The sequence below is a fragment of the Ixodes scapularis genome, unplaced genomic scaffold (genome assembly GCF_016920785.2).
Source record: "Ixodes scapularis isolate PalLabHiFi unplaced genomic scaffold, ASM1692078v2 PGA_scaffold4__175_contigs__length_147842914, whole genome shotgun sequence".
NCBI lineage: Eukaryota > Metazoa > Arthropoda > Arachnida > Ixodida > Ixodidae > Ixodes > Ixodes scapularis.
The window spans coordinates 9,378,862-9,391,275 of record NW_024609879.1 but is presented as its reverse complement, the minus strand read 5'-3'; the positions used below and the strand labels follow the sequence as shown (position 1 = coordinate 9,391,275).

At 45.8% G+C, this 12,414-nt stretch overlaps 1 long non-coding RNA gene, 1 other non-coding gene and 1 pseudogene across 2 annotated transcripts; 2 read left to right on the top strand and 1 right to left on the bottom strand.

The window, feature by feature from the left end:
• Positions 1-1,111: 1,111 nt before the first annotated feature.
• On the bottom strand, positions 1,112-11,930 carry LOC8028266 (annotated as a pseudogene).
• Positions 3,230-4,189, top strand: LOC121837551. Its single transcript, XR_006078190.1, has 3 exons — positions 3,230-3,249; positions 3,824-3,917; positions 4,027-4,189. It is a non-coding gene; the product is annotated as an uncharacterized LOC121837551 (long non-coding RNA).
• Positions 5,150-8,881, top strand: LOC115308849. The gene is made up of 10 exons (XR_006078189.1): positions 5,150-5,187; positions 5,242-5,602; positions 5,682-5,855; positions 6,028-6,130; positions 6,246-6,329; positions 7,236-7,478; positions 7,589-7,760; positions 8,052-8,200; positions 8,259-8,436; positions 8,639-8,881. It is a non-coding gene; the product is annotated as an uncharacterized LOC115308849 (transcript).
• Positions 11,931-12,414: the final 484 nt, after the last annotated feature.

The window sequence follows — 12,414 nt, the reverse complement described above, 5'->3', positions numbered from 1 at the left end:
AGATACTTATACTCTGAAACTTCGCGCACAGGGGAGCTACAGATATTGTAAATAAAATCCTGTCGAATTTTTTTGTTGGTAACCCGTAATAAAACCGTTTTTTTTAAATTTAATTTCATTTGCTACTCGGCACACCAATCTGCAATTTTTGAAAGTGAAGAGTTTAATGCATACTGGTCGGATGAGCTTGTTATATACTTGAACAGAACACAATCATCCGCAAAAAGTCTAATGCTTACACTTTCATCGATGACTGATACAATATCATTAATGTATATTAGAAATAACAAGGGCCCCAGAACGCTGCCCTGGGGTACACCCGAAGATACACGCAACTCATATGAAAATTCCCCACCAATATCAACGAACTGTTTACGCCCTTGTAGGTATGATTTAATCCATTTAACAAAAGGAATCGGAAGATCAATATTTTCTAATTTAAATACTAATTTTCTATGAGGGACCCTGTCAAAGGCTTTACTGAAATCCAAGAAAATTACGTCTACCTGACCAGATTTATCGAGACTAGTGGCGAAGTCGTGGACCGTGGTTAAAAGCTTGAGTTTTGGTGGAAAACCCCTTTCTGAAACCATGCTGGAAGGGAGATAAAATGTTGTGATCCTCCAAAAAGGAAGAAATGAAGTTTGAAATAATATGCTCCATGAGTTTGCAACATGTACATGTGAGAGAAATGGGACGATAGTTTGTTAGCGATAATGGGTCTCCTTTCTTGAATACAAGGACGACACGTCCTAAGAGCCAGTCATTCGGAAGCACACTGGTGATAAACGAAGTTTGAAATATTATTGTCAAAAAACGTGCCAGTGACTCTGCGTACCGTCGAAGAAAAATATTTGGAATCTTATCGGGGTCCACACCAGACTTCGTTTTTAGGTTTAACAGCATTGACAACACACCTTGATAAGAAATAAAATCAGCATTCATGGGTGACAAAGAACCGCAACATTCATACTCGTCTTTTTCTCCAAAAACTGACTGAAAATAACAGTTGAAATGCTGAGCAATATCTTTTTTTATCTGAAACAAGAATGTCATTTGTCATAATGTTTTCAACAGGATTATTCTTGTTGGCCAGGTATCTCCAACTTTTTTAAGGTTTTTCTCTCAGAAAAACTGACAAATCATTTACAAAGTAGCATTCTCTAGCCTGTGCAACCCTGCTGGTTAACTCAGTCTGTAACTGACGTACCCTTTCGGGATTGCATTTACTTTTTCTCATTCTTTTTAGTCTACGTTTGAGATGAATGATGTTTCTATCAATCCACGGATTGGTTCGTTTTGGTGACCTTTGTTTATTAGGATTGAAGTTGTCTAAAAAAAAGGAGCACATAAGCTTAAATCTTTGCCATAGAACCGATACATCGGAATCATTTATTTGGAAGTCAGCAATCGCCGAATCTAAATATTGAAGAACACTGTCATCATCAGCACGACTGAAATCTTTGACAGTCGTCACTGTGGGTTTTTTATTGGCTGGAAGCGCTACCAAAGAGCAGCAAAAGTATAGTAACTTGTGGTCCGACACACCATCTTGAACACTAACATGGCAGTCAGAAAATTCATTCGTTACGAAAATTAGGTCTAAAAGCGAACTACTTAAGCCCTGGACACGTGTAACCTCTGTTACAATCTGTGATAAATCACATGCAAACATTATGTCACAAATTATCGTTGCATTTTCAGTGGATGCATTTGAGAGACTCGTCCAATCAATATCTGGGAGATTAAAGTCGCCAGAGAGGATAACATTGTTATTTTGAAATCGTAGTAAATGATCATACAACCTTAGTAAAAAGTCAGTGGGTGAACTTGGGGGCCTATACACAGCACACAAAATGACACTTGAACCGCACCACATTCACTTTAAAGGGTAACTCCAAAGAAAAAAAAGTTTTTTTTGAATAGCCTAATTGGGACAAGCATGTCAAAAAACAATTTTTCCGCGAGAGAAAAAAATTTTTACAGCAATATTTATTGCGTGAGACTCATTTTAGTTTGCGGCTATTTCGTCCGTTTTAAATCGCGCGCCACGAAGTTGTGATTATGTGACGTCAATCCCAACAGGTTCTCATTGGCTAAGAGTTTGATTGACAGCTTTGGTCTTGGTTGTTAAACCTTTGTTGTATGCTGCAATTTCCTTTTGAGCGGCATATTTTTACGTTTAAAGAATAACCCGTGTAATGAGAGTCATCATTTTTTGCAAAAGGTTTACAGGACGGGCACTTCCGTTTGAATTCATACCATAACAAACAAAAGCTCCGCCATTCTTTTCGTGGCCGCCGAAGCAGCCGACGTCTGCTCCCGGCTGTCGCGCGTAGTTCGTTCGTTTCGTCTAAGTGAGTATTTCGTGTTGACCCAGGTGCTTGAGTAAGACATCCTGAAGTGAAGTGGTGTGTGTTTAGCAGCTGTCGCAAGTTTTAGTGATAGGAATCGACGCGGGTTTATTTTTATAGCGCAGTTTGTTACTTCCGTTTTCCTGGGTCAACTTAGCTTTCTTAACCTGTTTTCTTTTTTTTTTTTTTTGTTGCTTGCGCGTGCAAATGCCGACTCTTTTGAGATGTCAGTTCCTGCAAACCGGCTCCGTTGCTCTGTGAAGAATTGCCGGATTAGTGATCGCGACAAGGAGTCTTCCAGCAGCCGTGTCGCCCCGAAAGATGACAAGCTGAATGCTATTTGGCTGGAGGCAATCGGGCGCTCGCGTAGCGACAAACATGTCCAGGTATGTTCGCGTCACTTCGCTCCGGAGGCCTTCGAGATTCGCACCCCGCTCACCGAACGTCCACGACTGAGACGTGGGGCGGTCCCGACGCTATTCCTACCGAGTGCAACAGCAGCAAGTGCTGCATCATCGGTAAGTCAAACTTCTAGAAATAATTGCTTACTACCTACGCTAAGGTTTCTGGTGGCGCATTGTCTCGTTTTAGAACTGTTCTATTTTATCCGAAAATTGTTGTAACGCTGGTAAGCGAGTTTCAGCTCAGAAGTTAATATTTTGCATCCAGCAATTACAAACATCCTAAATCACTGTGGCCAGTGATTAGCACCTGCGGGTACGGGCTACTTTCCTTCAGTGTTGTTTACCCACGCCACCAAGAATTGATTGAAGAAATATCAAAAATTTAGAACGCATTCTCTTCTGTGCAATCCAACCAGCTGATAACCGGACCAACAAGGCTGGGGCCAGCACCTGTGCCTAACCGTGACAGCCAAGTTGGAAGCCCCTCTGCAGTGAGTTTTCTGCTGCCGCTATTTTGGTTCCCCAAAATTTAGAACGCATTCTGTTCTGTGCAATCCAACCAGCTGATAACCGGACCAACAAGGCCAGCACCTGTGCCTAGCCGTGACAGCCAAGTTGAAAGCCCCTCTGCAGTGAGTTTTCTGCTGCCTGCTATTTTGGTCCCCAAAAATTTTGAATGCATTCTCTCCTGTACAATCCAACCAGCTGACAACCGGACCAACAAGGCAAGCACCTGTTCCTAACCATGACAGCCAAGTTGGAGGCCCCTCTGCAGTGAGTTTTCTGCTGCCGCTATTTTGGTCCCCAGTGTGCATGTACATTAGGTGTAAGCTGCACATTTCACTATAATTTCCTCTGCACTTAGCAACTGACAGAACCAAGCAAAGACCAAGCGGCTGCACCTGTGAATGACTGTCAGTCAAGAAGCACATTCAAGTGCTTGAAACCGTGGCATTTGTTTGTAGGCTGTCGGATGCTCTCCTGTTCAGCTGACTATGTGTACAGTTGCTACTGCATGCAAGAGATTTAGACCATACTTAGTACTTCTTGCAATCTGTGTTGTAGGCTCACTGCTGCAGGTGCTCTGCTCCTCGTGCAACTGTTGGCACACAAACAGAGGCGACAGATGCAGACACTGCAGATTCTGTCATACCCGTGTGTGAGTATAACTGAATACTTAAAGTACGGTGTTTTAGGAATACATCGCAATCTCGGCAGCATTTCATGCCAACTTCTTACTGAGCTTAAGTTATGTGTTCTATCTCCAGCTGCACAGGTCAACCCTGGGTGCAATGCGGCTGCCCCCCACCACAACCAGGCAGGAAGTCCTCAGGAGCACTTCCGAGTCCAGTGCAACCTGCCACAGCACTGCAAGCTCGGCTACCTTCGCCAATCCCGAGCACGACCTCCAGCCTGCGAGCCCCAGACCAGCTCAGCTGTGACGTTCAGGACAGCCATCGCAGGTCCACGCCTATACCACCTGACGACGACCACAGCGCGTGGCAGGTAAGTCCCAGTGTACAGCTGGATAGGCCTTGGATTGCAGGCAAAGATGGGGACGTGGAGGATGCGTCAGATGACCCCTCAGACAGTGACATGGGCACCAACGGAAAGAGCGACATGAGCACCGACATGGAGGAGTCTGACATCCATTTCGAAGCAGAGAGCAGCACTCACCCAGGTGAGGAGCTGCACATGCTTCAAAGACAATGAGATGGTTACACCAGAGGGGACCATCCCATCGGACATTTGTTTTTGGTGCCCCCACACCACAACCAGGCGGAAAGTCCCCAGGAGCGCTTCCCAGTCCAGTGCAACTTGCCACAACACTGCAAGCTCGGCTACCTTCGCCAGTCCCCAGCATGACCTCCAGCCTGCGAGCCCCGGACCAGCTCAGCAGTGATCTTCACGAAAGCCGTCGCAGGTGCACGCCCATACCACCTGAGGGTAATCACGGCGCAGGACAGGTAAGCCCCAGTGAACAGCTGGATAGGCCTTCGATTGCAGACGATGGTGAGCTGGAGGACACCACGGACGACTCCTCAGACAGTGACATGGGTTCCGACGGAGAGAGCGACACGAGCACCGACATGGAGGAGTCAGACATTCGTTTCGAAGCCGAGTGCGGCACTGACCCAGGTGAGGAGCTGCACATGCCTCAAAGAGAATGAGATGGTTCCACTAGAGGGAAACAGTCACACCGGACATTTCTTTTGGTGTGATGGTCTGAGACGAAAGCTTGGCCCTCACTTAACATTCAAAGATGTCTGTCAGAGGGATGCCAACTCGGAAGTGTGTCCATACTATGCTATGCAAACTCATGACCGTTTCAAACGTCCTTACATTGTAGACCAAGATATGGACGAGTCTGCTGGCCCTGGTGAACCCGACACCACCTACGTGCTTTCTGCAGACGAAAGCTTCATGAGGTAGCACTTTTAGGGAAGTTCAAGTGTGTGTTACAGTTGAATTTTTATTTTCAGTGACCGTGAACAGGTGCCACCCCAGAAGGAGCGCAAATTTATTGTATTTGAGGGTTGCCTCCTGGAGCTCTTCAAAGTGTGTCGCACCTGCCTTGCCACTTGCCGCAACAACATCGTAGTCCAGGACACTCAAGTGAAGATAACAAGCACCTGTGCACAGAACCACGTGGAGCGGTGGTGGAGCCAACCTCAGGTGAGTGGCAAAGCAGCAGGCAATATCTTGATTTGTGCGGGAATTCTGTTTTCAGAAGCCCGTGTTGCGACTACCCTGCGGTTGCTCAAGTCCATCAACGTCGCAACAGTCTCGGAGCGCACCTTCCACTACTACCAGCAGGCTTACCTGCTGCCCTCTGTGAAGCAGGTTAGTTAGTATAGGAAGGGGTTTAAAAATAAAAAAATGGCATAGCATAACTAACTTACAAGACATAATTGTTTGCCAGGTGTACAAGCGGCACAACTCTGAGTTTCTAGAAGGACTCCAAGGAAAGACCATCGACCTAGCTGGAGATGGGCGCTGCGACTCGCCAGGGTTTAGTGCAAAATATTGCACTTACAGCTTCCACGAGGCGAGCACCAAAAACGTCATTCACATTGAGCAGGCGCAAGTCGGTGAGGTAAGATTTACTAACCAAAACAAAAGGCCTACTCTGCATCACACACCCCTTTGTTTACAATAATTAGAAATCATCCTTATTGTCTCTTTAAGTGTGATATTTCTAAGAACCTTACAATCAGACTGCAGTACGGTGACTGTTGTACTAATGAATGCATACACATTGTGATCAGTCAGAGGAGGTGCCCTCCAGCAACGCCATGGAAAAGGTGGCCTTCGTCCGTGGCTTCACCAAGCTCAAGAAGGAAGACTTCACCATTGGCTCTTTCATCTCGGGTACGTGAAACTTTCAACATAAGCTACTCACCTAACTGTTTTTTTCTGGCTCTCTGTAAGGTTAACCAGCTATCTGTTATTTGGTGTTCATTACAATAGAAGCCCTTATATGCAGACCGTCACCCAGGCGTTGAGCACCACATGAGGACCGAAGAAAGGGGCACAAAGCACTACTTCGACACATGGCACATTGACAAAGGTTGGTTTCCCGATATTTCATTTTATTTACTGATAGGCAGTGACTAATTGGACAATCCATGGTCAAAATAACATAAATTACTTTTATGTGTATGACGGTGATTCCAAAGGGCGTGCACCCGCCAAAATAGTTTATTTATTATTGTGACCTCCTTCGTAGAAGTATTGTTGTTCTCACTGGATGTAATGGAACAAAATTGATGCGTTTTTCAACACAAAAGGGCATTTATACGACCTGTACGCCAACGGCGTTGTCGAACACTTTGCTTACAGACAGCGAAACGGAACCTTTGAACTGTGGTTCGAATCAAGACTGGGCATTAGTATAGAGATAATCAAACGTTGCTTTTCATAGATTATTTCACAGCAATTGTGAGTCACTAGTGTGAATAGTTGCTCCTTGGTGCTGTTATCGCCGTGGGAATGAGAACGAGACCAAACATTGTACGCCTGAACCCATACCCAGTCTGTTGCACAGGACACCAGTCAAGAAACACCTTGCTTACATGCAGAATAAGACGATACTCAAATTAAACTTTGTTTCTTAAATTTACGAGAGAACAACAGTTCAAAATCCATGCACCACCCGTCACCTGTCGAACTCTGGAGCACAAACCATACACATTGCAATCTTGAGCACACACCACACACGTCGAACAGAGAATGATTTTTTTTCAGGTAGAACTTGCGAAGCACCGCGCCTTGCAAAGAGCGTAAAAGCTGACATGATACCTGAAGCTGTCAAAATATTAATTGAAAGCTATTTGCATGTCTTCAGGAAATAATATAGTAGACTTAGTTTGTTCACAGTCATTGAAATAGTCACGGCCGTACCTGACTACCCGACAAATTTCTGTATGGCAGTGGACACTTCTGACGTATAGCTAACAATTGTACACTTTTCCAGGCTTGAAGAAGAAGCTCCAAGCAGCAAGCCGAAAGAGCGAGTCGAGGGAACTGCAGGTGTGGGTGCAGCCAATCACGAACCACCTGTACTACTGTGCAGCGCTGGGTGATGGCAACGGCCCACTCCTAGTAAGTATGTGGCTCAGCTTACTGAACCACGTGGTGGACAAGCACGATGGCCACGACGGACCGTTCAGCGAGTGCCTGCACCAGCCACTTTCTGACCGTGCATGGTTGACTGAGGGTAAGTTCATTTCTCGGTTCCTTGTCCAGGACACCCCTCCTGCGCTTCTGATGTAGGAGAAATATAAATACTTCTGAATGGCGTCCGTCATAGCTGTGTGCTTATTCCAGGAACCCCAGCGTACAACGAGCTCCGGAGCATTGTTTCAAGCCCGCGGCTCCCCAAGGACATCAGGCATCTGTCCCCCGGGTCCCAGACATCCTCCGTGGAAGCTTTTAACAGCGTACTGATTGGGTTAGCCTCCAAGTCTCGGGCATTTACGCCAGAAGGAATGGAAGCGAGGTAAACAACTCTTCTAATTGAATGACCATTCCTGGCATGGTGGCCTGCAGCCGATTCTGAAAACAATATTTAATGAAAAAAAAAAATCCCTAATGTTCTTTTCGTGGAATTAGCATGATAGACATGTGCAGTACAAGGTCACTCAATGGCAGTTGAGAGCGCCCGTGAAACTAGGATAATACGGAGTCTATACTTTCTTCCTTCAAGTGTATGTATACATTTCGGTCTCCACATTGGAACCAAGTTCTTTTGTATAAGCACCAGCCCATATCTTGTCTGTTTTCACTGCAGAACCCTGGTTGCTGTGCTGCACTACAATGAAAACGTTGGGCGGGAGCAGGCCACAACCCGGGAAGGAGTACGGCGCTTCATGGTCGTCACGTCCAGAGCACGGAAGGGCCATTCCACAGCACGGCCAATCCCAAGCGACGCAACGTTTGGTATGTTATTGCTCCTTCGTTTGGGGACAAAACAGTGACACAAGATTCTGTCTTTCAGAGTACCGTGATGAGCTCATGGATGAGGTCATGACCTGCCTGGAAAAGTGGCCGACCCTGAGGGAAGCCCTCGAGGCGAATGTGTCGCAGCATCTGCCACCGATGTGTGCCAGGTACCCGAGGCCCCCCAAGAGTGACCTGATTGCGGCCAGACGATCCCGCTTCAGCTTTCATGCCGGGTGCGTTAACACAAGTACCGAATGTTTTTGATAACAAGACAGCCTTGTCAGTAATAAATATGTCAATAGCCTAGCTACCTCTTGATCCAAGGGATGGTAGATTTTACAATAGCCTTCAGCTGCATTATTTTTATCTGTTTTTGTTGATAATTGGCAATACAAGCATTTTTAGCTGTTGCTAATATTTAAATTTTCTCTGCAGATCGTCTCAGGACCAGTCCTGAAGCACCTTTGGTTCCACGCAGCCAAGTCTGCGCCTCAGGCATGAGGTAGGTAACGGGTAACGCGTAGTGAAGCAATCATTTTCCTCCTGCGAGTTTCAGGTGTGCCCTCCGTGCCGCAACGTTACCCTGAGGCATATAGAGAAATGTGTCCTCTGCGGGTACATTTTTTTGCTGCGATTTATTTAACTAAACTGCATTGCTGTTTCATTGTTCCTTTCTTTGCAGTGCAAGTAAGTGCCTTTGTGCTGCTTGTCTGTGTGGTGTTTTTGTATTTCAGAAGCACACGTAGGTGCTCTAGTCGCTCTTCTCCACGTGACCGAGTCTCTGCTCGGGCATGAGGTAGGCAACGTGTAGGGAAATGATTTTTTCTTTCCTGAAAGTTCCAGGTGTACCCTCCGTGCCGAAACATTGCCCCGAGGCATAAAGGAAATGTGTCCTGTGCGGGCTCAATTTTAATTTTTTTTCTTGCGATTTGTCGAAATATATTGCATTTAACAGTTCTATCTTATTGTTACTTTTGCAGTGTGGGTAACTTCCCGTCTGGTTTGTTCTTTTTTCAGAATGCTTCAAGTGCCAATTTCCTTCATTGCTTCCCTTCCCCCCCCCCCCCGCTCCCCCCCCCCCCATAAACTGGTGTGCCGTTTATGAATGGCAAGTGTAATACAAACCACATGCCACCATATTCTGAGGCTTTCTATAACGTACATCCCTCCTCCCTCACTGCATGTGTAAATATCAGTAAAAGTTTACTCCACTGACTTTTTTTCCCAGAACTTCTTTATTTGCATACAACATTGCACACCAAGTCAACCTCTTGAATATCATAAGAGATGTGTCATGTTACTGGGAAATAAGGAAAAGACCGAATACCACAATTCGCAAACACAACATGCAGTGCAATGCAAGACGTTTCATGTTACTGGGAAACGCAGAAAAAAAACCTACAACATAACACAAATGAGTATGAAACTCAAAAGTTAACAAATAGCATCAAGACACTAGCTGTGTAGTAATCACCCTTAAAATCTAAAGCTTGGGAACTACTTTTTTAACAAAAATAATTTCAGGACCAGAACTGTCGTTCGTACACTTCTTACACCTCACCGTTCTAACGTGACCCTTCACATATTCTGAGCGCCTCTTCGGTCACTTACAATTATGTGCGATCCTTTCTACTGTCGAGCAGCGGCCGTTGGAATTGGGTGAAAAAATGTAAAGAGATATTTCGAAAGAAAAAAGAGGTGAAGTTCGTTTGACCGCTCAGGAGGTTGCCTCGAATGCTGGTAGCCGCTGTATCACAGATCACGCCGACTGTTTTGGTGGCATCCTAAAACCAGTCGTGCTCCTGATTGCCTACCGAATAAGGGCAATGGAGCTAAACGACATGGGGCTCATGGGACAGAGGAGCACCCATTAACTGTTCTCGTAACTTTAGGGATGAAGTTGTGTGCTCATAAATCCCACGGCTCACAAAGCTTCAAAGCCCCGGTATTCATCAGATGGATACATGTTTCGAATAGCCTGTACAACACAAGCTGGTAAGACCGTCCGGTTCCCTCTGCCAAGGCGGCGCCAGATCCACCAGACAAACTGCCGGTACGCCACATACCGGTACTTCCTGTTGAAAGACCAGAATGATGACTTAGGTGACACATGAGAATACAAGAAAAACTCGGGGAAGAGACTGCTCTGAAGAGCAGAAATGTTGTGAATCTAGAAAAAAAAGAAACAATGAACTATATGCAATCAAATCAGCCCACAGTAAAATTAACTTATCACCTCAGATAGTAACAAGATGCACATAATGTGAACAAGTATCGCTCCTCTTGCCGATTGTCTATGCACCACACAACTAGGCCCCATCGACAGCAAGGTCATAATTACAATCACAGCAAAAGTCAGGCCAAATAATGTAGTAAAAATACATCAACTTTTCTGGTCTACAGCATGCAACACGACGTGGTGTTAGCCTTACTTATGATGCTCCTCTGTCCGATGAGCTCCATGTCATTTAGCTCCATCGCCCTCATCCGGTAGGCGATCTGGAGCACGACTGGATTCAGGATGCCACCGAAAAAGTCGGAGTGATCGGTGATGCAGCGGTTACCAGCCTTGGAGGCGACCTTCGGAACCTCCAGGCAGCAGACGCACTCGCGGGCTGTCGGCATTAGCTGGCAGCGGCCGCAGAGGCACCTGGTTGCACGTAATATCGCAAAAGTCAATAGCAGCAGTAGACTAACTTTTTTTCTTTCAGTCTTGACAAATCGAGGAAGTTGGGTACCACCCGAGCCATTCAGTGGCCAATTCGTCGAAGCATGCGACGTCTCGCGCGAGAAGGTAGCAGCGACGCAGTCCTTTTCATTTCATTTATTTATTTATTCACTTTCCCACAGCACCAGGGTGGCATTACAGTGGGGGGAAATTGTACATTAATGTGATACATTTAAGCAATACAAAGGAGCATAACAGAACGCGGACATGCATAACGCCTAACGAAGAACAGCTGGAGTTCAATTACCAGCGGGTGTCGTCCAAGCGCGCCGAAGGCTCGGGAGGTTCGGGCGGTGCGCCGTCGTCGTTGTCGGCAGCCGTCCTCCGCGGCGTGTCTTCGAATGACCGAAGACCCAGCTGCTCGCTGCGGTCAAGAAGCTGACGCTTCAACTCGGGGTCCATTTCGCGCGAGGACACAGAAGTGCAGAAGCTACAAAAGGCTATGGACAGTAGTACGCACACAAGACGCACCGGAAATCGGGACGCTGCGTACGTTCAACTCCGCAGCCAAGCCAATCCAACAGCAAATCCAAGAGCGAGGGGCGGGGCGATCTTCTTCTCCGCGGGCGGCGAAAGAGCGGGAGTTTCAAATGTGGAAAGTTGTGACTGACTAAATTACGTCCTGTGACGCAAATATTGTAAAAAAAAATTTTTTCTTTCGCGGGATATTTGTTTTGTGACGTACTTGTCCCAACTAGGCTGTTTAAAAAAAATACTTTTTTTTCTTTGCAGTTACCCTTTAAGAAACAAACCTTCGTGATCATCTATCTGATCTAGTAAAACAGCGTCAATTGATGATTTGAGCACGATTGTAACGCCTCCCCCCCGCGATGAACGATCTCTTCTAAATATTTTGTGCGATGACGGGATTACTTCGTTATCATTGATTTCACCGGTAAGTCAGGTTTCTGTGATTATCGTCACATGAGGATCGTAGTTCAATAAAATGAGCTCAAGCTTATCTATTTTGTTACTAATGCTACGAGCATTGAAATTTACAAACCTCAGTTGTTTGTTTACAGCTTGTGGAACTGCCCGTCAATCCTTAGAATGAGCTGGCGACGCAGAGGAAAGCAGTACGCGTTCATTTGCAGCCTAGTCCCAGATATACGAGTCATCATTAATTCGGAGCTTATCGTGAACCAGAAGGACCCTCTTACCGTTAGCCTTATCGTGTTTGGAACATTCCCACAACTTTTTTTTTTATGTTGCACGCTCTGTGAATAGTCGTTCTGAATCAACACGTTAGACCCCTTTAACTTTTTCGCATTTTTGAGGACTGACTGTTTCTCGGTTAAATCTTGAAAGTACATAATAACTGGTCTTTTGGTGCCATTTCTTCCTAGCCTGTGTATTCTGGCAATTGAAGTACAAGGCACACCCAATTTATCAGCAAAAATGTCAGATATTATTTTACTCCTCAGTTGTTCTTCGTTCTCATTCGGACTTTCCACGACGCCAAAAATTACTAGATTCGAGCGCC